The 23,484-nt window shown below is 40.7% G+C and overlaps 1 long non-coding RNA gene across 2 annotated transcripts in view; it reads left to right on the forward strand.

Moving 5' to 3' along the window:
- Positions 1 to 23,484, forward strand: part of LOC102158095 (uncharacterized) — an 899,417-nt gene that overhangs the window by 173,991 nt on the left and 701,942 nt on the right. Inside the window, exon 1 of one of the 2 annotated variants that reach the window (XR_014824905.1) lies at positions 9,167 to 9,388. The exons of the other annotated variant lie outside the window; for it this stretch is intronic. This is a non-coding gene — a long non-coding RNA (uncharacterized LOC102158095). Of the gene's footprint in view, positions 1 to 9,166; positions 9,389 to 23,484 lie in introns of those variants that run through there. 2 annotated transcript variants of the gene reach the window in all.

Consider the following 23,484-nt stretch of genomic DNA (forward strand, 5'->3'; position numbering starts at 1 on the left):
CTATTTTTTATTTGGTTATTATTATTTTTACACATTCTATTATTTTCTGAGACCTTCTAATTTTTCATTTGTTTTTAGAGAATTTGTAATTGCTTGTTGAAGTATTTTTTCCAGTCACTTTTGTTTTGGGCATTTATATATTCTTTATATTGTTTCTCCACACTCTTCTCTCTTTTTAAAAAAGTGTAGTTTGTTGATGTGTTTTTATGATGGCTACTTTGAAATAATTGTCAGATAATTCCAGCATCTAGATTGTTATTTGTTTCAGTTGGTTTTTTTCTCATTCAAGTTGTGATTTTCCTAGTTCTTGGTAGGAGAAGTGGTTTTCCTCCCTCCCTTCCCCCCTTTTTTTTCCCTCTGTATTCTGGACATAATTCCGTTATTATGTTAGGAGACTCTGGGTTCCAATTAAGTGTTTATTTTTAGTAAGCAGTCATCCTCTTTAGATTTAATTTGCAGGTCTTGGTCTGCTTTTGCTGTTGTGGTATCAGTGGAAGTTTAATTTTAAGACCTTTGTGATGATTTCTTCTTTTCAGTGTCTGGTGCTGCCTGAGCTTTCACAGGTTTTCAGTGGTACTGCCTGAAGCTGCAAGGAGCACCTCTAGTTCAGACTTGATGGTACTTCTAGTAGGGAGAAGGGAGTCTCTGGCTCATGAGGGTGACAAGCACTTCCTAGGCCAGGTACATTTGCCCCTGTTAGTACTACCTAGAGACAGAGATTCTGTAGCCTTGGGGGACTAAGAGGCTTCCCAACCTGGGCCACTTGATGAAGTGGGATTCTGCCTTGCTAGTGCTGTCTGGTGACTCTCAGTTGGGGAGGGTAGTCTCAGACCCAGCAGAGGAGAATGCTTTCTTTAACCTTTTATTGTTAGTGGGGTTTCTGACCAATCTTCTCTACCAGTTATTTCTGGGCTAACTTAGGGTTGTTGTTGTTACTCCTGTCTGATCTGGGGGAAAAAAATGAACCTATGTGGGTCACTTTCTGTTGATATTTATTGATTCATTAGTTGATGAATATTTGTGTGGTTTCCACATTTTGGCTTTTTGCTGCTATGGATATTATGTATAGGGTTTTGTGTGTGTTTATGTTTTAAATTTCTCAATTATGTACTTGGTGGAATTCCTGGGTCATCTGATAACTGTTTAGTTTTTTTGTTTGTTTGTTTTGTTTTTTGTTTTTTGTCCTTTTTTTAGGGCTGCACCTGTGGCCTATGGAGGTTCCCAGGCTAGGGGTCCATTCAGAGCTGTTGCTGCTAGCCTATGCCAGAGCCACAGCAATACCAGCTCCGAGCCGAGTCTGCGACCTACACCACAGCTCATGGCAGTGCCAGATCCTTAACACACTGAGTGAGGCCAGGGATCGAACCTGCAACCTAGTTAAGATTCGTTTCCTCTGTGCCATGACGGGAACTCCTCCTGTTTAGCTTTTTAAGTAACTAACAAACTGTTTTCCAAAGAGTCTTCTCTATTTTACACTCTGCAGTGTATAAGTGTTCTGATTTTTCTCTGCATCCTCACCAACACTTGTAATTTTTTTTTATTATAGCTGTCTGTAAGTGAAGTGGTATATCACTGTGGTTTTAATTTGCATTTCTCTAATGACTTCAGGCTCATCTTCTACCTTTTCCAAATATATTATGCTGTTAACTCAGTACAAGCTTGTCTGCCTTTGTCTTTTTTCAATCTTTTGTTTCTTATATCTAGAATGCCCTTATCTATACCTCTTTTTTTCCAATACTTTTCATCCTCGAAGATTCATGGTTAAAGCCAAACTTTATCCATGAAATAACTACTTCATATAAAAGTGATCTTGCAATTATTTAAATCTCTGTAACACTTTATGCTTCTTTTATTGTCATTATTTTATGATTTATCATAATTTTATAGTGGCATTATGCCTCTGAATAACACAATTTATTTAAAATAAAGAGTAGTTTTTGTAATTTTGATTTCTCTAAAATGACAATATGTATTTTCTGTATCATAGACAATCAGGTATTAATGAATTGAACTGATTATCCTGTGACTCTCTCCTTTCCTTTTCTGTTCCACAGTGGTTTGGGCTCTTAATGCTTCCTGTCTGTCCTAATTTGATAAAATCCTAATTGATCTGCCTGTTTTCAGTCTAATCAATCTCCATATTGTGTGATGATAATTTTACAAGCCAGAGCAACTCATGTCTTTTTTTCTTTTCTTTTTTTCTTTCTTTCTTTCTTTTTTTTTTTTATCTTTTTAGGGCCACACCCTCAAAATATGGAGGTGCTCAGGATTGGGTCCGCTTGGAGCTGTAGCCTCTGGCCTATGCCACAGCCACAGCCCCACCAAATCTGAGCCACATCTGTGACCTATACCACAGCTCACGGCAATGCTGGATCCTTAACCCACCGAGAGAGGCCAGGGATTGAACCTGCATCCTCATGGATGCTGGTCATATTAGTTTCCACTGAGCCACGATGGGAACTCCTTCAAATTTTTTTTTGCTCCAAACATATTACTGCCTTCTAAATAAGGTCCACTCTACCAAATATGGCACCCAAGACCCCCCCTACCTCTTCTCCTTATCTACTCAATGCCTAAAGTCTAGCATTTATCTTGATTCTTTTAAGAAGCTCTTTGGTGTTATGGTACACATAGGAACAATGTTAGTAAGTTACACTAGGGCAGCTGTACACAACTATTTCTGACAGTGGTAACCAGCCTGTTGTCTCTGGTTACTCCAGTGTTCATCCATCTGTCTTGAGAGTTGAGGAGACTGTTTAATCACAACTAAACCTATTTATGACACACCTTGCAGGAAGCTTTGTAGCTGCTTTTGTATACCTGAACTTTTGCTCATGTTGTCTCCTTTCCTAGGAAACTTTATCCTTCACCAGTTCATGGGCCCTCCGGCCCCTCCTCCCTACACATGGGTTTTATTGTCAAAAGACATGCCAGTCTTTCAAGGCCTGACTCTGATGTTGCCTCAAAACCTTTTCTGATTTCTTACTCTAAAATCATTTTTTTGTTTGTTTGTTTTACCCATAGCATTTTATTTTCCATTTTCTATAAAACTACAGATAATCTCTCTGGTGTTAATTCTTTTTACTTTCTTCCCCTTCAACCTCATAAGATTGAAATTTCTTTGATTTGCACTCTGCTCACTTTAATCCACTCACTTTTTAATCTTTCTTAACAGAGAAGGTAAGTAGCCTACACATATGAGACATGGAATAAACATATTTTCAGTTGAATTGTTGTATCTCATAAGAATAATTTATTATATGTAGAATAAATACATTGACAGTGTTTCTAGTCATTTCTTTTTAAAAAGAAATTAATCTGGAGTTCCTGTCGTGGCACAATGGTTAACGAATCCGACTAGGAACCATGAGGTTGCGGGTTCGGTCCCTGCCCTTGCTCAGTGGGTTAACGATCCGGCGTTGTCGTGAGCTGTGGTGTAGGTTGCAGACGTGGCTCGGATCCCGCGTTGCTGTGGCTCTGGTGTAGGCCGGTGGCTACAGTTCCGATACGACCCCTGGCCTGGGAATCTCCATATGCCGCGGGAGCGGCCCAAAGAAATAGCAAAAAGACAAAAAAAAAAAAAAAAAAAAAAAGAGAAAAAAAGAAATTAATCTGGATTTTCTTACATAATTTTTTTCAAAATCATTAGGTCTGTGATTCTCAAACTTTAGTGTACATAGAATAAACTGGAGGGCTTGTTAAAACAGATTGCTAGGTCCCAATTGCAGAGTTTGTGATTTAATAGGTGTAGGGTGATATCCAAAATTAGCCTTTCTAACAAGTTAGTTTGTGATGCTGATGCTGTTGATCAAGGGATTACATTGTGAAAAAAATCTGCTTTAGGCTACAGAGACACTTTTTCTGCTGCAAGAGGCCTTGTAAAAATATGTCCTTTTAGGAGGATATTTTTTGCATATGTGTAACAAGACAGAATTGTTATAGGATACATTAAAACCAGAGGTTAGGCTCTTCGACCTCAACTATTCTTTGTTGGGCTTATACATAGGAAATAATAATGTTCCTTTGAGATTTACTCTTTCGCAAATATACTGGAACTCTCAAACTAGAGAGGTAGAGTGCTGTGCCAGGGAATGTTCTCTTGTGAACAGAGAAACATTCTTAAAACGTCTGTATTCTGCTTATCATTCACTAGAAGCCAGAGGTCAGCGAGTCTATGTTATTTGTGCTCAAATTCTAGAAGAGAGAGAAGAGAAGGGCCAGGTTCATTGCCTGACCTTGTTGCCATCTTGAATATGGGTGCTTGAAGCAGATGTGTGGGACAGAGGAGGGAACAACTGTGAGTGAGGGAGAGGGCATGTTCCTGGTGCACTTGGTTTCCATCTTAGGCCCTGTGACAGATATTTTCCCCGTAAAGAATAGTCCTTTATCAAAGGCAATGTCATCTTATTTATGCCATGAATTTACAGGGCTTTGTGGACAGTACTGTGAAGCTGGCCATTATTTATTACACTGCTTCTGAGTTAATTCTGTTCCAAATAGCCCATTTGCAAATCAGCTTAGGGAACACAACCTATCTCCAAATTGAGCACTGTTTGTATTGCAGTTTCTGGAGTGTATTTGTTCTACTCATTTTCCAAAATGGTTCATTTGTATATAGCAGGGCAATAATATAGGCAAGTACTTAATCTGTATAGAGGAATCAACAATTTTCTATAGCTAGACGTTGTTTATTCACACAGAGTGGAGATGATTATATAAAAACCTTCTTGTGGCAGTTGCAAATGTTTGTTCTGGATCAAAGAAAGACTAAAGGCTATATCTATGTTAGGCAACACTCCAGGGTGGTAAGTATCCTAGAGCCATTAATTAATGGCTACCCTGGATGTGTTTGGCTGGTGGATAGGCTGAGGAAAACCCTTAGGAAGAAGGGACCAGGACTAAAGGATTATATTGGCTTTGACATGTAGCAGTTGTCCAAAAATTGTGGCCAACTTTAAGATGATTGCATAGTGTCAATAATAATAGCTAGGGAGTGGTTTTGAGCAAGGGATTTTGGTAACCTATTGTCACCAAATTGGTTTTCCAAGAAGCCAACTCTGAGCCAGAGATCAGCACATAGAATGTTTATGAAGTGGGCTCTTAGGATCAGCATCTATGGGAAAAATGTAGGGAAGCAGTGCTGGATTGAGGGAAAAGCTGGGCTGTAGTGCAGTTACCACAAACCCTCCCTTGGCCACCCCTGCTTTGAGGGTGGGATGACCTTTCAGAATTTCCTTGCCTGGGCCAGTGGACTGGCCTTTATCCTCCTGCATCCACCAGTCATTGGATACAGGGTGTCCCTCCAGAAGAGGGTGTGGCTTTGACTAAAGAAATTCCCAGAGAGGGCTGAAAATGTCTGTCATCAGTGGGGGAAACACATCCTTTGGGCTTGCAAAGGGGTCTGGGTGGCAAAGCAGCGCATCCATGATGTCCACTCAGTAGGAAGGAAAATGTGTGAGGAGTTGGTAATACAGGGAATAAGCTCTGAGCAGAAGTCCCTGGTCTCAATTGAATAGGCTGTTACAAGGCTCTGGGCACTGTGGAAAGAACTGGAATAATATAAGATGACCCTGATTTACTGATTTGTTGTTAACTCTTATAATGGCCCTAAAAGTAGATATTAAGAAGGACCCTCATAAGAAAAAGTAGCTTTGCACAGCCAGATAGATGATAAATGCCTGAACCTGTATCCAACACAGAGTTTCTTTCCAAAGCCCCTTCTCTTTTGTTTCTATTTCCTGAATACACTCAGGAAACTGTCATACAGATTTTCAAAGCCAGGGCAATTCCTGGAGTGGCCTTAGACTGGATGAGCAGAGGCTGGTGGTGGTGGTGGTGGTGGTGGTGGTGGTGGTGGGGTGTGTGTGTGTGTGTGTGTGTGTGTGTGTGTGTGTGTGTGTGACTCCTGAGTGCCAGGCTTATGACAGGAAGGTTTCTAACAATTAGCGGCAGAGGCCTTGGTTAGGGCTTAGCTCACAGATGAACAGACCTGGGGGAGGAGCAAAGACAGATCAGAGACCCCAAAATGGTGTTTCCACCTCAGAATGAAATGCCATGATATATTACAAGTGAAGCAGACTTTTGAATTAAACTCAAGCTATGCTGAGCTGTGTAAAATAATGATAGCTTTATTTTCTCTAGATCTTCTTTAAGTACCTCCTTCTGTCTAGTGAGGGGGGTGGAAATAAAACACCCAAATCTAGTTATTTTAATCCAATAATTTATACAGTCTCTTAAGGTAACTCAGAGTCTTTTAGTCTTTCAGATTCCCCCCCCCCCTCACATTTTCTTCCAGAATGATACTGGGGTGTGTGGAGGTGGACATGACTTGGCCCAATGGTGCCAGGGAGGAGTGGTGGGGGCCCAGGAGCGGGCCCGGCTACTGCTTCCTTTCCTCTGGCAGCAATTTCCCTTACCTGCTGCCAAAGTCTGTCCGGTCAAGTTGAGGCCTCTTCCTTCTGGCTCAGTCACGTCCCTGAGGACTTCCCTGAAGACCCAGCCTCCCCTCATCTTTGATGGGCTTCCCTAAAATCTCCTTACAACTGATTTGATTCCCAACCCTGCTCACTCTTGCGGCTTCTAGCCTCTGGGCCATCTGACCTTTCTTGCCAGCCAGCATAGTCAGACACATTCTGCATCCCTCCACACCACCTGTGGAAACCTCTGCTTTCTGTTCATGCCCTCGGGAGCAAGGAGCCTCCAGACAGTTAGGTGCAGGCCTTCTGTCTCTGACCAGCAAGGATGCCCCACCTCTCTCCTCTGGAATGGCCACCCGGACACTGATCTGAGAATGGCTGGTTAAATCATCATCTCACTGTCTCAGACAGACATGGAGTTCACAGCACACTGACTTTTGGCTCAACCCTCAGTCTCTTTACCAGGCCTCCTGGGTTGGCTGAAAGGGAGGGCAGGGCAAACACTTGCTCTGTTCTTTTCTTCCTCTCATCAACTCCCCAGTATGACAGTGCCAGGCTCTCATATTCTTTCTCCTGACACATGGGGACTTCCTTCTTTCATGTTCTTACTTTCAGGGCAACAATGGTATTACTATTGGGGAACAGGGAGAGGATCAAAAGCCTATGAGCTTAACATTGGCATAGTCTTTCTCTATCAGCAGTGGAACATGTAATGAATCATCTTTGCATTCTTTTTTAGCACCCAGTTGTCTGTGCAGTGCCTCCCCACTGATATTTGCCTTGACTTCTACTGACCTAAAACACTCATAATTAAACAATTTGCCAAAGTGGAGGGAAAAAAATCCTTTCTAAACCTTTGCATACAGTTAAATTGCCAAATTCAATAATTTAGAGAATTCCTTGGTTGCTTGATTGTATGGTCAGATAATTTAAAAAAAGCTGTAGTTAAATTCCTCAGAAATTGAAATATTCATACACTAAGCCATTTCTTATGTAATTGTAATAGATACTTATAAGTACCTATGATCAGAAGTCCGAGAGGTCAAAAGAGCAATTTAAAATCATTAATATTAAAGACTTCTTCAGTCATTCAATTTCCTTTAAAAATCTCATAAGCATGTAGTTTACTTTCATTCCCTACCGAGAGACCATTTCTAACATTTGACAGCTTAGCAGTGTTTTTACCAGTCTCATACTCTGAAGTGCTATGTAGTTGACAGTTGTGCTGCTCAGTATCGTCTGTGGACCAGCAGACCGGGCATCACCTGGAGCATACCCCAGACCTACATTTCAGTCTGAGATGCACTGGTCAGCAGCATTGGTGAAAACTCTCTAAAGAGACATTATAATTCATTTAGTGTGTTTTTATAAACCATTTATAACAAATAGTAAAGCAAAGTAGAATCAGACCATCCCTTTGCACTCCAGTTCTTAGTATATTATTTTTCAAATCTGTGCCAACTTTTCCCCCCTAATTGGGATAGAGCCAGCCATCCACTTGGTGTACCTGGGTTATGCCTGGTCTAGGTTCAGTTAGGATTCTGCATCAGCCAGGCCAGCTGAGAGCAGCTGTATCCTAGCTGCAAGTCGGCAGTTCTTCAGGCCACCTGTTACAACAAATGACATTAGAACACTCCCAGGCAATCTTGTCTCTAGTTCTTTCCTCCTCCATTTCCCAACAACAGCCCGTAGTAATTGAAAGCAACATAAATTACTTGTCAAAAGTAAATCTCTATGAAGAAAAGCAGCTGTGTTATATGGAAGGGACATAATTTTACTGAGTAGTTCCCTTCTTCCCTATTAGCTAAAACCTCAGGAGAGAGAGGAGTGGGAGGATGGGTAATAAAATCCGCCCCCCCACACCCCACAACCCACCAGGAGAGCCCTCTCCAGCCAAAGAAAAATGAAGATCTCAGCAAAGATCCTGCTAATGTAGGCCAAAGCCAGAAGTGTCAGGATAATTGAGGATGAGAGGTTCTTTGTTCTCCCTTCCCACTCCCTGCTATTTTCTCCTGTCTCATTCCTCCATGTAGCTTTATCCTCAACAATTGCTCTACCTTTTTAGCATTCCAAGAATACCTCTAAGAATCTCCCTCTTCCTGTGTACACCCACCCCTTCCTGCTCAGTAGTCTTTTGTGCCTTGGTTAACTCAGCCGATAGATTGATGTTAAGTCATGCCTACAGCTCTGTTCTTCAATGACAGGGAACCAGAACCTGTGCACGGGCAACCTTCATGGTATGGAGCAGAGTTTAGGGAGGAAAAAGGACAATCGGGGCACTGAATCCAGTGTGCCTGGTGAAGATATAAGCTATTAGCCTTTATGAGGAAGGTCCAGCATTGATTATAAAGATGGTAATAATGGCTGCATTGGAACACCCATGTCATGTTTATTTACTCCTTAGAGCTTTGAGGCAGGTATTATTATCACCATCATCACTGCTTTAGGAAACTAAGGCTCTAAGAAACTAAAAAAAGAATTCCATAGTTAGTGAACTACAGTCTCAGGACTCCCCCTCAGGTTTGGTTCCCAAGTAGCTCTTGCTGCAACGGCCTGTTTCCTGTATGGGTGTCTTAGCAAATAGGCATAGCGTGAACACAGACATGTCTGGCAACAAGATGATACACGAGTATGCAGCCAGGTAGCCATATGGTGGACATTAGGAAAGTCTGGTTGGAAGTAGTAGAACATCTGCTGTGGGCCTGGCGTTCATGGGCAGGATTTGAATGCTGTAAGTATGGTCCAAAGCCAAGTAGGGTCTAGTCTCAGGAGAGTGAAGGTTCTTGGCAGTTATCAACTGTAGGCTCTCTGTCTGAGTAGCAGTAATTATCTGGAATAGAACATGGGGGCTGAATCCTAGTAGCTAGTTGCTAAGAAGAGCTAGGGATAAGAATAAAGTAGGAATAAGGAAATAAGAACAGTTTTTTTCATTTTCACTGGAGATGCACCTGTGAATTGTGGAATTTCCGCTGGTGAGTAGAGAACTGGTCTCAGACCAGAATGTAATGGACTCTGAAGATGGGGATTCAGACAAAGAGGGGATATATTCTGGAGCTTCCCTTTGTGGTACTAGGAATTTCAGTGGAAATTATAAAAATAGGATGAGGTATAAAAAAGGATCCTCTCAATCAGGACTCTATGGTGGAACAGAATGTTATATGAAGGTGTTATGCTTCCCATCTCTGGGACTTTTGAAAACATCTCCCTGCTTTCAGGGCATTTAATGGCTTCTGTTGCACTTCTTCACTTTGATAGTAGCCCCAGAGCCCTCTCTAATAGGCCCCCATCTAGCTCTCTGACTCCTGTTTGACATTTTCTCTCTTACTCACTCTTTTCTGTCAGGGTTGCTCAAAGGAAGTGCTGGTATTTTGGGTGGAAAATTTCTTTTTGGAACAGACTCTTTTAAATAGCGTTAAATATTTAGCATCCTTGGCCCCTGTCCATGAAATAGCAGCAACACCCCCAGGCTGTCATGTGACACTCAAGTGCTCCCACACATTTCCAGCATGCCAGTGAAGACTCGCTCTGTGGTTTTCTGGCATGCCCTCACATTATCATGCCAAGCTAGTGCCCACCTCAGGGCTCTCACATTTGCTTTGGATCTTCCTCCTGTGATGTTTTGTATCCTCATTTTTCCGTCTCCATATCACTTTCTCCGAGAGCATTTCCCAGACCCCATTCTGACATGAAATTTCATGATATGAAATTCTTTTCTTTGCATCTTTCTCTTTTCCTTTTCTCTTATTGGAATGAAATCTTCATGAGAAGGGGGCCTTGTGCTTCATATTTACTGTGTACATTGGCACCCAGAAGCACCTGGGGCATAATATGTCCTCAGATTTTTTTTTTCTAATTTTATGAATTAAAACAATCTAGTTTTGAGTATTCTGAATGAAGGAACAGAGGATCACTTTCCAACACCCTGTATAAGAGATTTCTGCATTGCATAGAAAACTGGGTTCCTTATCAACTATAAAATCTGTTGCATTCCTTTCTATAGCTTCTAGAGTGTTTGAATAAGAATTCTCCTTGGTGGGCTTCTCATGTCCTCTTTGCATTTATTTACTGAAGGTAAATGTGACTGTATAGTTAGCATACTTAAGCTCCCTCTTGGAAAAGACATTTTAATGATAAAAGGGATCTTTACCTCATCAAGATGAAACTGTAGAATATAGATTCATAAATATGACCCCGAAATATCAAATATACCCTAGTCTTTCTAGGATGACTGGGAAGGTAAATGGAACTAGTGGAGAATCCTGAGTAAGCTTCTTCCTTTTTTTTGGTCTTTTATTTATTTATTTATTTATTTATTTATTTATTTATTTATTGGGGGTCTTTTTTTAGGATCTGCTGTTGTCACTGCTGTGACTCTGGTCGCTGCAGTAGCTCTGGTTCAATCTCTGGCCTAGGAACTTATGCATGCGTGGCTGAAAAAAAAAAAAAAACAATGAAGCAGCACAGGACATGAGAGGAGGATCTGTCTTCTAAATCTTTGTTAATAACTTAGTAGCATCTGTGATCAAGAATGCCACAGAGCTGTCACCTGGGGGTATGGGTTTGCTTTCCCTCACTCCATTCATCTCCTCAGCAGAGCAATGAAACCAGCTCAGTGATTTTTGTTTGCTTCTTGCCTTTAACCCCTCTTAGAGTAGAATAGGAACCAATAGACAATTTTATTTTCACAATATTCTTTTTCCTTCCTTCTTTCTTTCTGTCTCCCTGTCTTTCTCTCTCTCTCTTTTTTAGGGCGGTGCTCACAGCATATGGCAGTTCCCAGGCTAGGGGTCAAATCTGAGCTACAGCTGCTGGCCTACACCACAGCCACAGCAATTTGGAATCTGAGCCAAATCTACCACCTACAGCACAGCTCATGGCAATGCCAGATCCTTAACCCACAGAGTGAAGTCAGGGATTGAACCCATGTCCTCATGGATACTAGTTGGGTGTGTTTCCGCTGAGCCATGGTGGGAACTCTCTGAGTAAGCTTCTTGATATTAAAAAAAGAAAACTCTAGAAGTCATTCATCCCTGGAGTTTCTGTTGTGGCTCAGTGAGTTAAGGACCCAATGTAGTCTCTGTGAGGATGCAGGTTCAATCCCTGGCCTTGCTCAGTGGGTTAAGGATCTGGCGTTGCTGCAAGCTGTGGAATAGGTTGCATATGCGGCTTGGGTCTGGTGTTGCTGTGACTGTGGCATAGGCCGTAGCTGCAACTCCCATTTGACCTCTGGCCTGGGAACTCCCGTTTGCTGCAGGTGCAGCCATTAAAAAAAGAAGTCATTCATCCATTTTCATTGCATACCCCCTTGATTCCTGGAATTCTGATGGGCTGGGGGAATGGTAATTTAGGGGATCATTTCATCCAGCTGTCAGTGGAATCAAGAATAGCCCAGAGGAGGCTTATTTGGTTCAAAAACACTTTAATCCTCTTACAACCCAGGTGTAAAGGGAACTGGAGTCTGGTTGGTTCACTAATATTGTTGTTTCCAACCCAGACCCCAGGAGTTCTTTGAGAGTAGATAGCTCCAGGCTTCTGAGAAGAGCATGGCTGAGGTTGCTTCACATTTGTTCACTATTTTCAGTTCATACACATGTCCCCTTCCTGGGTCAAATTGAACCTTGTGTGACAAATTAACGTTCGTAGTCCTAGAATTTGTACCTCTACTGTGCTGGTCTTTCCTGATACTTCTAGATCCATCCCTGCCCTTCCCTGCTGTCTTCTGTACTGAAGGGTTGACTCTTGCAAATGACATTTCCCAGATAGCTTGCTAACTAGCTTCAGTTATATTAGGCCAATGTGGGGCACTGGAACAGACTGCAGAGCAGGAAGAGGGAGCAACTGGGGTGTTTTCCCTTCCTCCCTGCCTCAGTGCCCAGCACTGACTGTATCTCCTCTGTGGTTCTAGCTCTTACTGATGACCTCTCCCCTGAGGTCCAGTAGCACCATCTGTGATGGTCAACTTTGTGTCACCTTTCCTAGGCCTTGGTATCAGACGCTAAATGTTGCAGCAAAGGTTTTTGTGGATGTGATTAACATTTACCATCATTCGATTTTAAGTAAACCAGATGAGCCTCCAAAATGTGTGAGCCTCATTCAATCAGTTGAAGGCCTTAAGAGCAAAGACTGAGGTTTCCCAAAGAAGAAGCAATCCTGCCTCGAGGCTGCAACATCATATCTCGCCTCGATTTCCAGACTCCAGCCAGCCCTACGAATGTCTGACTTGCCAGCCCCTACAATCACAGGAGCCAGTTTCTTAAATCACTCTCCCTCCCTTTCTCTCTCTCTCCCCCCTCCCTCCCCTTCCTTCCTCCTCCTTCCATTGGTTCTGTTTCCCTGGAGAACCCTCACTAATTCACTACTTCTTCCTATTGTCTTTCTAGCCTTGAAGATGATAGTGACTTCCTATAATTGCTGTCTCTGGAATTGCCTCACTAATCCCTAAAAGCTCTTTAGTGCTTCCAGGTCCTTTGTGAACCAGTTCCCTGAATTCAGTTCCTTCTATTGAACTACAGTATGAGTGTTGTCTTTCCTACTTGAATTCAAATTTATCGGACGGCAGATTTTTAAGTCATTCAAAACCTAAACTGCCTTTCTATTAGGACAGGTAGGAGGTCTGTTCCTTTAGTGCTTAAGAGATAGCACTCAAGAAAACCTTCTAAAAAGGTGGAGACTATATTACTGTGCCCTTCTCTTTCCTGTCTAGTTAGAAGTAATGGTTGTGGAAGAGAAAGCAGTTGTTGGGTGACTTTGGGTATGGATGTTGGCTGGGGCTGGGAGAGGGAGATAGAAGTTAGGTGAATGGGACTGAGCTGTGAGAGAGGAAGAGGGTAGAGCTGAGTAGATGGGAGTCTGTGTGAAGGCAGAGACACGGGACTGGATGTTTGTGTGAGAATGAGCTAGTAGGATTCAATTTGTGAGTTTATGTGGAATTGGTCCTTGGCAGTGTGTGTGTGTGTGTATGTTGCTGGGCGTGTATGCCCACATACATGGGACTGTGAAGAGTGTGGGTGAGTGCTTGTGGGGTTGGGTATTACTCTGGAGGAGTGCATGGGACTGAGTGTGAGTGTGTGAATATTCTTGGCCATGGACTGAATGTGTCCCCCCAAAATTCATATGTTGAAACCGAACTCCCAATGTGATGGTATTAGGAGGTAGGGCCTCTATGAGATTAGTAAGATTAGTGTCCTTATAAGTAATAATATCAGTGCCTTTATAATCTCATGAATGGGATTAATGCCCTTTAAAAGAGACCCCAGAGAGCTCCCTTTTCCTTTCATCATGTGAGGACACAGCAAAAATATACTATCTATGAATCAGGAAGAGGGCCCTAACCAGGCACCAGATCTGCCAGTGTCTTGATCTGGGACTTTCAGCCTATAGAACTGTGAGAAAGAAATTGTTGATTAAAAAAATACACAACCTGAAAGTTGAGAGTTAAGTTTTATTTGGGATGAAGTTAGGACTTAAGCCCAGGAAACAGCATCTCAGGTAGCCCCTGGAGAAACTGCTCAGAGGCGGTGAGGGAGGAGCTAGGATATATAGGAGTTTTTGTAACAAAGGACAGGTAGCAGGAACACTAGAGGCCTGGGCTCACTGAAATCATTCTTTTGATATGCTTGGAGACCAGAGTGAGGACAGGCAAGGTAGTAGTTGCTGAAGGAAGTTTACAGAAGCAGATGCATGGAGGAGGGGTGGTTAGGGGCAGTTGGCCGGACTTTGTTTGGTCATCATGGCTGGGGTGTCTCCTTTCTACCTTTTTATTGGGACATTTTCTGCTACAGTGGCACATGTTTTACTCTGTGCAGAGGCTGATGTCAAGTGCCAAATTTCAGTTCACAAAATGTTTGTCATTATTGTCACCTAGTTTATGGTATTTCAAATATAGGTATCTGAATAGACTGACAACTTAAATGCGGAAAGGAGAAGGTCTGTGTGAGTGCTGAGTGAGAATGTAATTTTCGTAGAGTAAGTCAAAGAGAGGAATAATAAAAAAATCATGAGACAGGAGGGCAGGGTGGGAGAATAAGGTCAGGCTACACCAACAGCATAAACACATGGCTCCATCAGGCTAGAAACCAGACATATGGGTAGCAGACATGACATGCAAGCTATAGGGAGAGACCTTCTTAGATGCTTCTTGATAGAGCATGGACTAAATGCAGGGTGTAGACCTCTCAATGCTCATTCGTGAAGACCAGTTATGTGATTGAGGCCCAGTAAGGGGAAAGACGAAGTCATAACAATAGAATTAAATTTAGTTGAGATTTTTATTTTATCTCTTCTCACTTCTAGTATCTATCCAAACTTGATAACTTCTATCTATCACAGAGGTCCCAGCATGTACATTAGAGGGGTTTAATGAGGCAGGCTGGTCTTGGCAGTCTCGCCTTTCTTTCCATCTCTAAGCAGTGTGCATCCTATTATGCTCCTCTGACCGGGTTTCTTTCTTTCAGGCTCACTTGTGTTATAAAACTAATTTGTTACAGTTAAAAATGAAGGAGAGGAGTTTCCGTCATTGCTCAGTGGTTAACGAACCTGACTAGCATCCATGAGGATGCAAGTGATCCCTAGCCTTGGTCAGTGGGTTAAGGATCCCGTGTTGCTGTGAGCTGTGGTATAGGTTGCAGACATGGCTGGGATCCTGCATTGCTGTTACTGTGGCCAACAGCTGCAGCTCCAATTCCACCCTTAGCCTGGGAACTTCCATATGCTCCAGGTACAGCCCTAAAAAAAAAAAAAGAGAGAGAGAGAGATTATTACTCATGATAAGTAAACAAATAAAGAGATTAAACTGAAAGTCTGGATCATGGATTATACCTACATTCCAGGATTGTTTGTAGTAAGTTATATAAAGGCTATTTAGAGGGAAGGTGTGTCTTTCATAAAAAGTAAATAACAAAAATATTCTTATGGCTGCTAGATAACATTTCTATTGGAACCAAGATATATAATAATAATCTCTATTGGAACCAAGATATATACATAATAATCTCTAGATGATAAATCAAAAGTTTATTAGCTAAGTTCCATGAACTAAGTTCCAAGAACCCCTGAAATTATAGTAAAAAATGTGAATATGGACTTTTCTGGATGGAGTACCCATTAGTATATATTAAAGTCTCAAAGGAAGACTGTGACCTCCTGAGGTTATGAACCACTGTTTTAGAGATTGCCTCCTCTCTGATGTTGAGTTCCTTGTGGGACTTCTGTCCTAGTGATTTCACTAAAGCTGCTCCTGCCGCTTTGGCTAGTACTGGTTTTGCCTGGGGCCTTGACCTTCAGTGGGTTGCTGTTATGGAAACTTTTGCAATTTTTAGAGTCAACATCAAAGGGAGAGAAAAGAAGATGTAGTTTGCCATCTATTCACATTAAAATCAGTATAAACATATTGAGTTTATCTGTATATGTAATATTTTTTTTGTTGTACCAGTTTCCATGGCAACTAGTTCTTTAAAATATTCCACTTTTTTAGAACTTAGGTTTTTTTTATTCAACACCTTATTCCAGGTATTGGCATGCTGATAATTTTGCAAATTTTAGCTAATACGCTTTCAAAATTGAGAAAAGCTTCTCTCTCTTTGACTCTTTCTTTTTTACATATACTATTAAAATAGATGCAAGCGGGAGTTGCATCTATTTTAATAGTGTATGTAGAGATAGATTTAGATTTTGGGGACCTCACACTTATAAGGTTTTGGGCCTTTTTTAGGAAAAAGAATAAATGTTATGTATACAGCCACGCTAGGAACAGAGGTACTTAACTTTTTCTAATATTGGGGTCAGGGTTAACTTAGGCCATTTGCTTAATTTGAATGGAAGTCCGCCCTTAAGTAGAGCTATCTGGCCAAATCTTTATTCAGTGTTAGCTTGAGGGATTCATACAAATTTAGACTATGCCAGAAGTCCACAAGAATCCAAGTACCATCTAGTACTAAACGGGTAATTCAGGGGAGAGCTGGTTCAGTTTACAGGATCAAGAGAAGAGAAAACTAACTCTAGAGATTTGTTCCCTTGAGATACGCAGGGAAGTGTCCTGGTTTAGAAAGAAAAATATGCAGAAAGGAAGCATTGTTCTGAAAATCAGTTTTATCTTTGGGAAGAGGGTTGCTTCATATTCCTTGGCTCTGAATAAATTAGAAAGAAAAAAACAATGTCATCATGAAACTGTCGGTGGGATTTAGCGGTTTCACAAATGGTTGTGAATGGGATGGGAGAGAAAATGAGTGCACAAGAGAGATTGGAATGAATTATGTAGAAGTGAAATTTTATATACAAACAAATGGTGTAAGCATACATACACAATTTCCAAATGTGCCATTAATAATTTCATTTTATAATTAATTTGTAGGCTACTAAGATTATGAATTTTTTTTTGTCTTTTTTTTATCTTTTCTAGGGCTGCTCCCACGGCATATGGAGGTTCCCAGGCTAGGGGTCTAATGGCTGTAGCCACCGGCCTACGCCAGAGCCACAGCAACTTGGGATGCAAGCCTCGTCTGCAGCCTACACCACAGCTCATGGTAACGCCGGATCCTTGACCCACTGAGCGAGGCCAGGGATAGAACCCGAAACCTCATGGTTCCTAGTCAGATTCATTAACAACTGAGCCATGATGGGAACTCCTGATTATGAATTTTTTGAAGAAATATCTGATTGTATCAAAAGAAGAAACAAAAAAGCTTGCCTGGCTTTGGGAAGCAACAGGCTTAGGAGAAAAAAATGTAAAGTAATTCTTACTATAAGGTCAAGGTGAGAACATTGCATTTCTTCTACTGCTTCACTGCATAATCTAAAGATATCTGGCAAAGAGCCAATCAATTAAAAATATAGCTAGAGGGAACTGTTCAGGAAGAAGGCGTGTGGCAGTAGCAGTCCATGAAAACACTCCCTTTCTCTCTCTCTCTCTTCCCAAGTGAAAAATAAACCTTGATTATCCCTTTATCAAAGAAGGGTACACATTTGCCAATGAAATGTGGAAACTATGTCTCCTGAACAGCACAGTATCCAATTATCCTTGTAGAAAATCATTTTATCTTGCTGTTATGTACTTTAAAAAGACATAATGTCTTCTTGGGTGTGATTAATATTTTTGTGCGTGCAAGTAACTCCATGTAGATTAATACTTAAAACTCTGATGTGAATTTCTTGAGGGTTTCTGGTTTGATTGGGATTTTGAGTATATAATTAAAGTAAGATGTTAATAGAAAGAGTGCTCAAAAGTGGTCCTCACTCAGGTCTTAAAAAAACTTAAAGCATACATTTCTCATTGCTATGTATATGTACTTGCACTCATGTATCTGTGTGTGTGTGTATTTATACACCTTGTGGGAAGATGGGGGTTTAATTTCTGCAGTAGTCATTAACAAAATTTTCTCAATATATGTCTTTTCACCCTTTGGGCTTTCAGTAGGATTGAATTCCATAATTCCATGGTCCTCTTACATTGGGGTTTGGCTCATGTGACTAGTTCCAGCTAAATATTTATGAGCAGAGGTGACATTTGTTACTCTGGGTGATTGCAAGGCTCACTAGATCTCTCTTTTGCTCTGTGATGTTTGAAATGGTGGCTATTCTATGAGTCTGGGTTCGTGAATGACTAACATGATCAGACCCCTGATTGACCTATTATGGACATATAACATGAGTAAGAAAGAAAGCTTTCCTGTTTAAGTCATCAAAACTTGGTGTTGTTTTTGCAGCATCCACTAGAGAGACTATTCAGACTTCTACAATCTGACAATAGGGTGCATTTGAGGACAATTTACTGAAAGTATTATCCAGGTGACTCAGGTTGGAGAAAGCAAATCCCATTTGATACTGGAGCTGCCATCTCTAGAAATCAAGGGCAATTGCTTCAATTGTTATATATTCCAGTTTGATTTTTGACTAGGGCTCCAGAGATTTTGTTGTGCTGTACAATTTTTTTAGAAGTTTAAGCTGAATAAATCACTTGGGAAATCCATTTTTGTCTCGAGAGTGTTTATGGACCTTTTTCAATAGTCGAGATCTGTCTTGGATATACCATAACCATTGCTAGTTTTTCTTAGTAAAGGTGACGCTTCAAGTGACCACAATCTTGATTTATAATATGGTAAAAATTGATAATTTTGGGGGGAGGGAGAGCTCTCATTAAGCACATTTTATTAATTGCAGAGTTTTATAGCCAAAGTTATTAGAGAGAATGTTGGGGGATGCCTAGAAATGCTGAGTTTGTTGGCAGAATCTGGTGAATTTTAATTTCCAACAGAATGTCACTTTTTTTTTTTGAGGCAGGAGCCAACTGTTGTATTGTTTTAGCCAAGCTTCTTGAAAGATGAACCTATAATTTCTTTCCCTGTGTTCTGACATTTTTACTTACTGTCATAAAGTTTTAGTCAGCATCTCCATGCCAAACCCTGCTCTGGATAAGGTCCCTGATTTACTCCAGATCACCCAGATCTTTGGAGACATTTCAGACTTAATGTTTTGTTCTCTCTGCAGCCTTCACAACTGGTCATCCCTTTCTTCTTGAAACTCTTCCCTTCCTTGGTGCCTTGACACTACCCTAGCTTGGAGGTTCTATTTGTTGCATCTTAAAGCTCAGTTATGGGCTGTAAGAACTGAACTATATTGAAAATATTCACTTTCTGCTGCTTTGATTAAGATCCTCTACAGGGTTCCTACATTTAACAAACTAAACAGAATTCATGATCTTCCCCTTTCCAAGCATCTCCACCTCAAAGTCTCTTCTTTTGTATTTCCATTCCTGATAAATTAAACTTCCATCTGTTGAGCTATTAAACCAGGAACATGAGATTCATTATTGATCCCTTTTATATGTGTTTAAATCCCATTGTTTCAACTATCTACATATTTCTGAAATTTCACCTTTCCGTCTACTTATTAAAGCTGTCATATTTCTCTTTGTCTTTTTTTTTTCATGAATTAATATAGCAGCTTCCTAATCAGTTCACTTTCCTCTTGTCTTAGCTTTCTAATTTATTGTCCACAGGGACGTCAGAATGATCTTTCCAAAGACAAATCAGAACGTTTCATTCCTTTGAACAAAACCCAACAGTGGTTTGCCATTGATTTAAAATGATAATCCAAACTCTTTTGTACAGAACACAATGTCCCTTAGAATGATTAGCTCCCTGAATTTCCATTTATTCCTTTATCTCCTGTATGTGAACTCTGGAATTTTTTAGGTCTCCAAATACCTACATCTTTTGCCTTTCACCCAGCGTCTTCCTTTTGCTTAGAATAGAATGATCAGTTGCCCCAGTGTGCCTGACATTTACCTGATTTTAGCCCCAAAAGTCTTCCAATTCCAGGCATTCCCTCCTTCCCTGGTGAATAGGGCTGGTTTATCACTCTAGCTCAGACTGTCTCTTTCCCTTTAGTCTTTCTGACTTGTTTTTTAAGAGTCTGCTTAAGCTGACTTCTAAAATCCTTTTCCAACCCATTTTTTCCTCCAGGCTGAAATGTATCTGTTTATGCTGCAGGAAAAGGAATGACCACATTCTCTGTTAATCTGGTCCTGCTACATTTTGTGCTCTTTGAAGGGAGATGCTCTATTTTGCTCATCTCTGCATCGCTCCATGTCATACATATTGAGCATAGTGTTTAGCACATGGTATGCCATTGAAAAATATTAGTTGTAGGAAAAAAAAAAAAAAAAAAAAAGGAGTTCCCATTGTGACTCAGCGGAAACAAATCTGACTAGTATCCATCAGGATGCAGGTTCAATCCCTGGCCTCACTCAGTCAGTTAAGGATCCAGCGTTGCCATGAGCTGTAGTGTAGGTCACAGACATGCCTTGGATCCCTCGTTGCTGTGGCTATGGTGTAGACCAGCAGCTACAGCTCTGATTAGACCCCTAGCCTGGGAACCTCCATATGCTGTGCATGTGGCCCTTACAAAAAAAAAATAGTTGTAGAGTATTAGGAAAACCTAGGACATCTATCTAAATGCTATTCAAGAAGTATCCCAAATAATTTGCTGATTAAATTAGTATAGTCTTTCCAAATGTTCCCAGTGTTTTCACCTTGAAATAAAAAGTTTTATTTCTATTCATTTTACTGTTATTGTTTAACTCAAAAGTAGTGATTATTTTTCTTGGTCTTTTGTTAAATACCTCATCATATGTTTAACACTCATTTGAATATCTCCCAAGTGTTTCTTCTGTCCTGAAAGATTTAAAGATGTTGGAATACCTTAAGATTATTTTCAAAAAGAGTTTCTTCCATCACCCATAATTGCCCCCAAAAGTACCAGGTGCTGTGAAATGCCAGGTATAAGCCAAGAAAGTTTGACTTCCACTTTCCAGAAGTTTACAGTCCAGGTAATGATGCAAGCATGTAGCAGTGAGTACAGAATATTTTCTTAAAGACTTCATTTGGCACGTGGGCCTACAAACTAGAGTTCCAAATTAGATCTATCTATACATCTCTACTTCTAGATATACAATCTAATGACCTGAGGGTTTCTTCCTACACTGTATAAAATGTGCAGTCGATAGAGATATAGTGGGTGTATTTTTTAGGAAAAAACCCCAGTCTACTTCCTATGTTTCTTCTTTACTCCTTCCCTGCTATTACACTCAAGACACTCTGGTCACAAAATGTGTGGGTTTTTCCCTCACCAGGCAGTAAGTTCTCCGTGATACTGTCTGGGTGTCCTACAGTTTATTCAGTGCTTACCCTCTATCTGGAGATAGCATCGGATCCCACAGGTTAGGAGCCCTGCCCCATAAGACTGTTCCCCCTTCACTTCAGATGGCAATTGTAAATCCAAATTGTCACCTATGTTTCTGACCCATAGGCTTGTAAATCGGAGGTTCCCACGACTTTCTTTTTTTTGGATTTGATTAATTTGAACTGATTAGTTCACAGAACTTAGGTAAGCAATTACTTAGTGCTTACCAATCTATTGAAGGATGTGATCAAAGATACAGATGAACAGCCTGATGAAGAGATGAATAGTGTGAGGTCTGAAAGGGTCCCAAGCACAGAAGCTTCTGTCCCCACAGAGATGGGGTATCTCACCCTCCAGTGTTCACTAACCTGGAAGCTCCCCGAACCCCATACCACTGGATTTTATGGAGGCTTCCTCACATAGGCATGACCAGTTATTAACTCCATTTCTATCCCCTCTGCCCTCCTGGAGAATGAAGTACGGAACTGAAAATTCCAAATTTCTAATTATGTCCTGATCTTTCCAGTGACCAGTCCACATCCAGGAGCCACTCCGGAGCTCATCCATAGTCTCTTCATTTTAACAAAAGGCACTCCTTTCACATAGGAAATTATAAGATTTTTGGAAGTCCTGTATCAGGAACCAGGATGAAAGACCAAATATTAGAACAAGAGATGATCTTAATGTTCTTATTACCTAGGAAGTTACAAAGGGTTTTTAGGAGCTCTGTGCCAGGACTATATTTTCCATTATCTCACAGGTTTTCAACTAGTCAGTTGCCAAATAAAACCAAAAAAAGACAGTATTTGAAACATACAGCAGAATCTTTCCTTTTCTCCCATTATTGATTTGTTTTAAAGTTTAGCTATCCTTGTTTTAATTTTAAAGAGCTTTTGTCTCCCATTGTTCCTTTTCAATAGCACTCTGTTCTTTGTTATTGATGTAGACTCCTTTCTCAGAGGATGTTACAATGATAGGTTTTTTTTTTTTCAATGCTTTATTATACCCTGCACCATTGCCTGTATTTCTTCTGTTTTCCTATTTTGTTCTGTTTATTTTTTCCCATTAGAGGATTCTTTGAAACACTGGTGATACTTGGCTGTCCACTCATATAAAGAGTGAAGCAATGGAACATTCATTAAAGCCTTGAGTCAGATAGATTAATCTGCGGATGACTTACTATAAGGTAATCCGAGGGGCCTCTGCCTTTTCACTAGGAGCCTTCAGATTTGTGTCTTGTCTTTGAGAGTATTTGACTTTTTTTTTTTTTTTTTTTTTTTTCTAGGAAAGAAACCTCTTATATCCTGCCTTGGGGTGGGGAATTAAGTGCAGCTCCTGGCATTCTAAATCAGGGAGGAGGAAACTCCACTTCTTCTGCCTCCTCGTTGGCTCCAAATTCCCATCACCTGCCCCCTAGTTATGTCTGGTGTCTCAAGTCTGGGGCCTTCAGGTTCAGTTTCTCCAGAGAATAAACCTCTCACTTTTAGGGAGGCGGTAGTGGTGGTGGCATGGCTGGGGAAGGAATAACTACAAATCTGTGAAGAGTGGTTGGGAGAGGACTGCAGCTCTAAGCCTCTTTACATATAGACTTCCCTTTTAATCTGTTGTTTCAGTCACTGTGTTGTTGGTAACACATCACTTCTATAAAATACAGCCCATGGATGAACTGAAAACTAGCCTTCTTTAGAAAGGCTAGAAACATCACATTTAGCAAAAGTGCCTAATCACTTAAAAAATATTCTGTGCAAGATATCTCTTCTTTACTACTTTTTAAAGGGTTAGTTTCATGTAAAATAAAGATATAACAGCAAAAGCCTTAACATTTTCAAAAGACCAGTTTTCTACTTGATCCCACCCTCTCTTCTTTGATGTCAGATATTACTAAGGAGTGAGATCTTTTTTTTTTCTTTTCTTTCTGTATAGATATGAAAAACAAACAGACCCTTTCAGTCTCCAGGTTTTGTTGATCTTGTTTTTTCATTTTCTCACTTTCTATTTGCCTGCATTCTGACCAAACCACCCTCACTGTTCACTGATTCTGATGAAAATGGCAAGTACTTTTCATTCCTTCACTGCAGCTTTTCTTGGCTTATTCCAGCCCATTCTCCACACTGCCACCAGGATGCTGTAAAAACAAGCATAATCATAATCCTTGAGCAAAGATTCGTAACCTGAAGTCATCCATGCTTGATGACTTTAGAAGTCTGTGAGGCCCTTGAATTATAGACAAAGAATTGTGTTTATGATTATTTTATTTCAGGGGAGAAACGTCGGTCTTTTATCATATCCTTGAAACAGTCTGTGATATCCCCCACTACTAAGAACCACTCCACAGAGAATTAAGAAGATGAGTAATGAGAACAGCTAATGATCTCAAAACACACACCAACAA

This window comes from Sus scrofa, chromosome 13 (genome assembly GCF_054392235.1).
Source record: "Sus scrofa isolate SSC_HxYL_T2T_F1_AM1 chromosome 13, Sscrofa_HxYL_maternal_Yorkshire_Landrace_v2.0, whole genome shotgun sequence".
NCBI lineage: Eukaryota > Metazoa > Chordata > Mammalia > Artiodactyla > Suidae > Sus > Sus scrofa.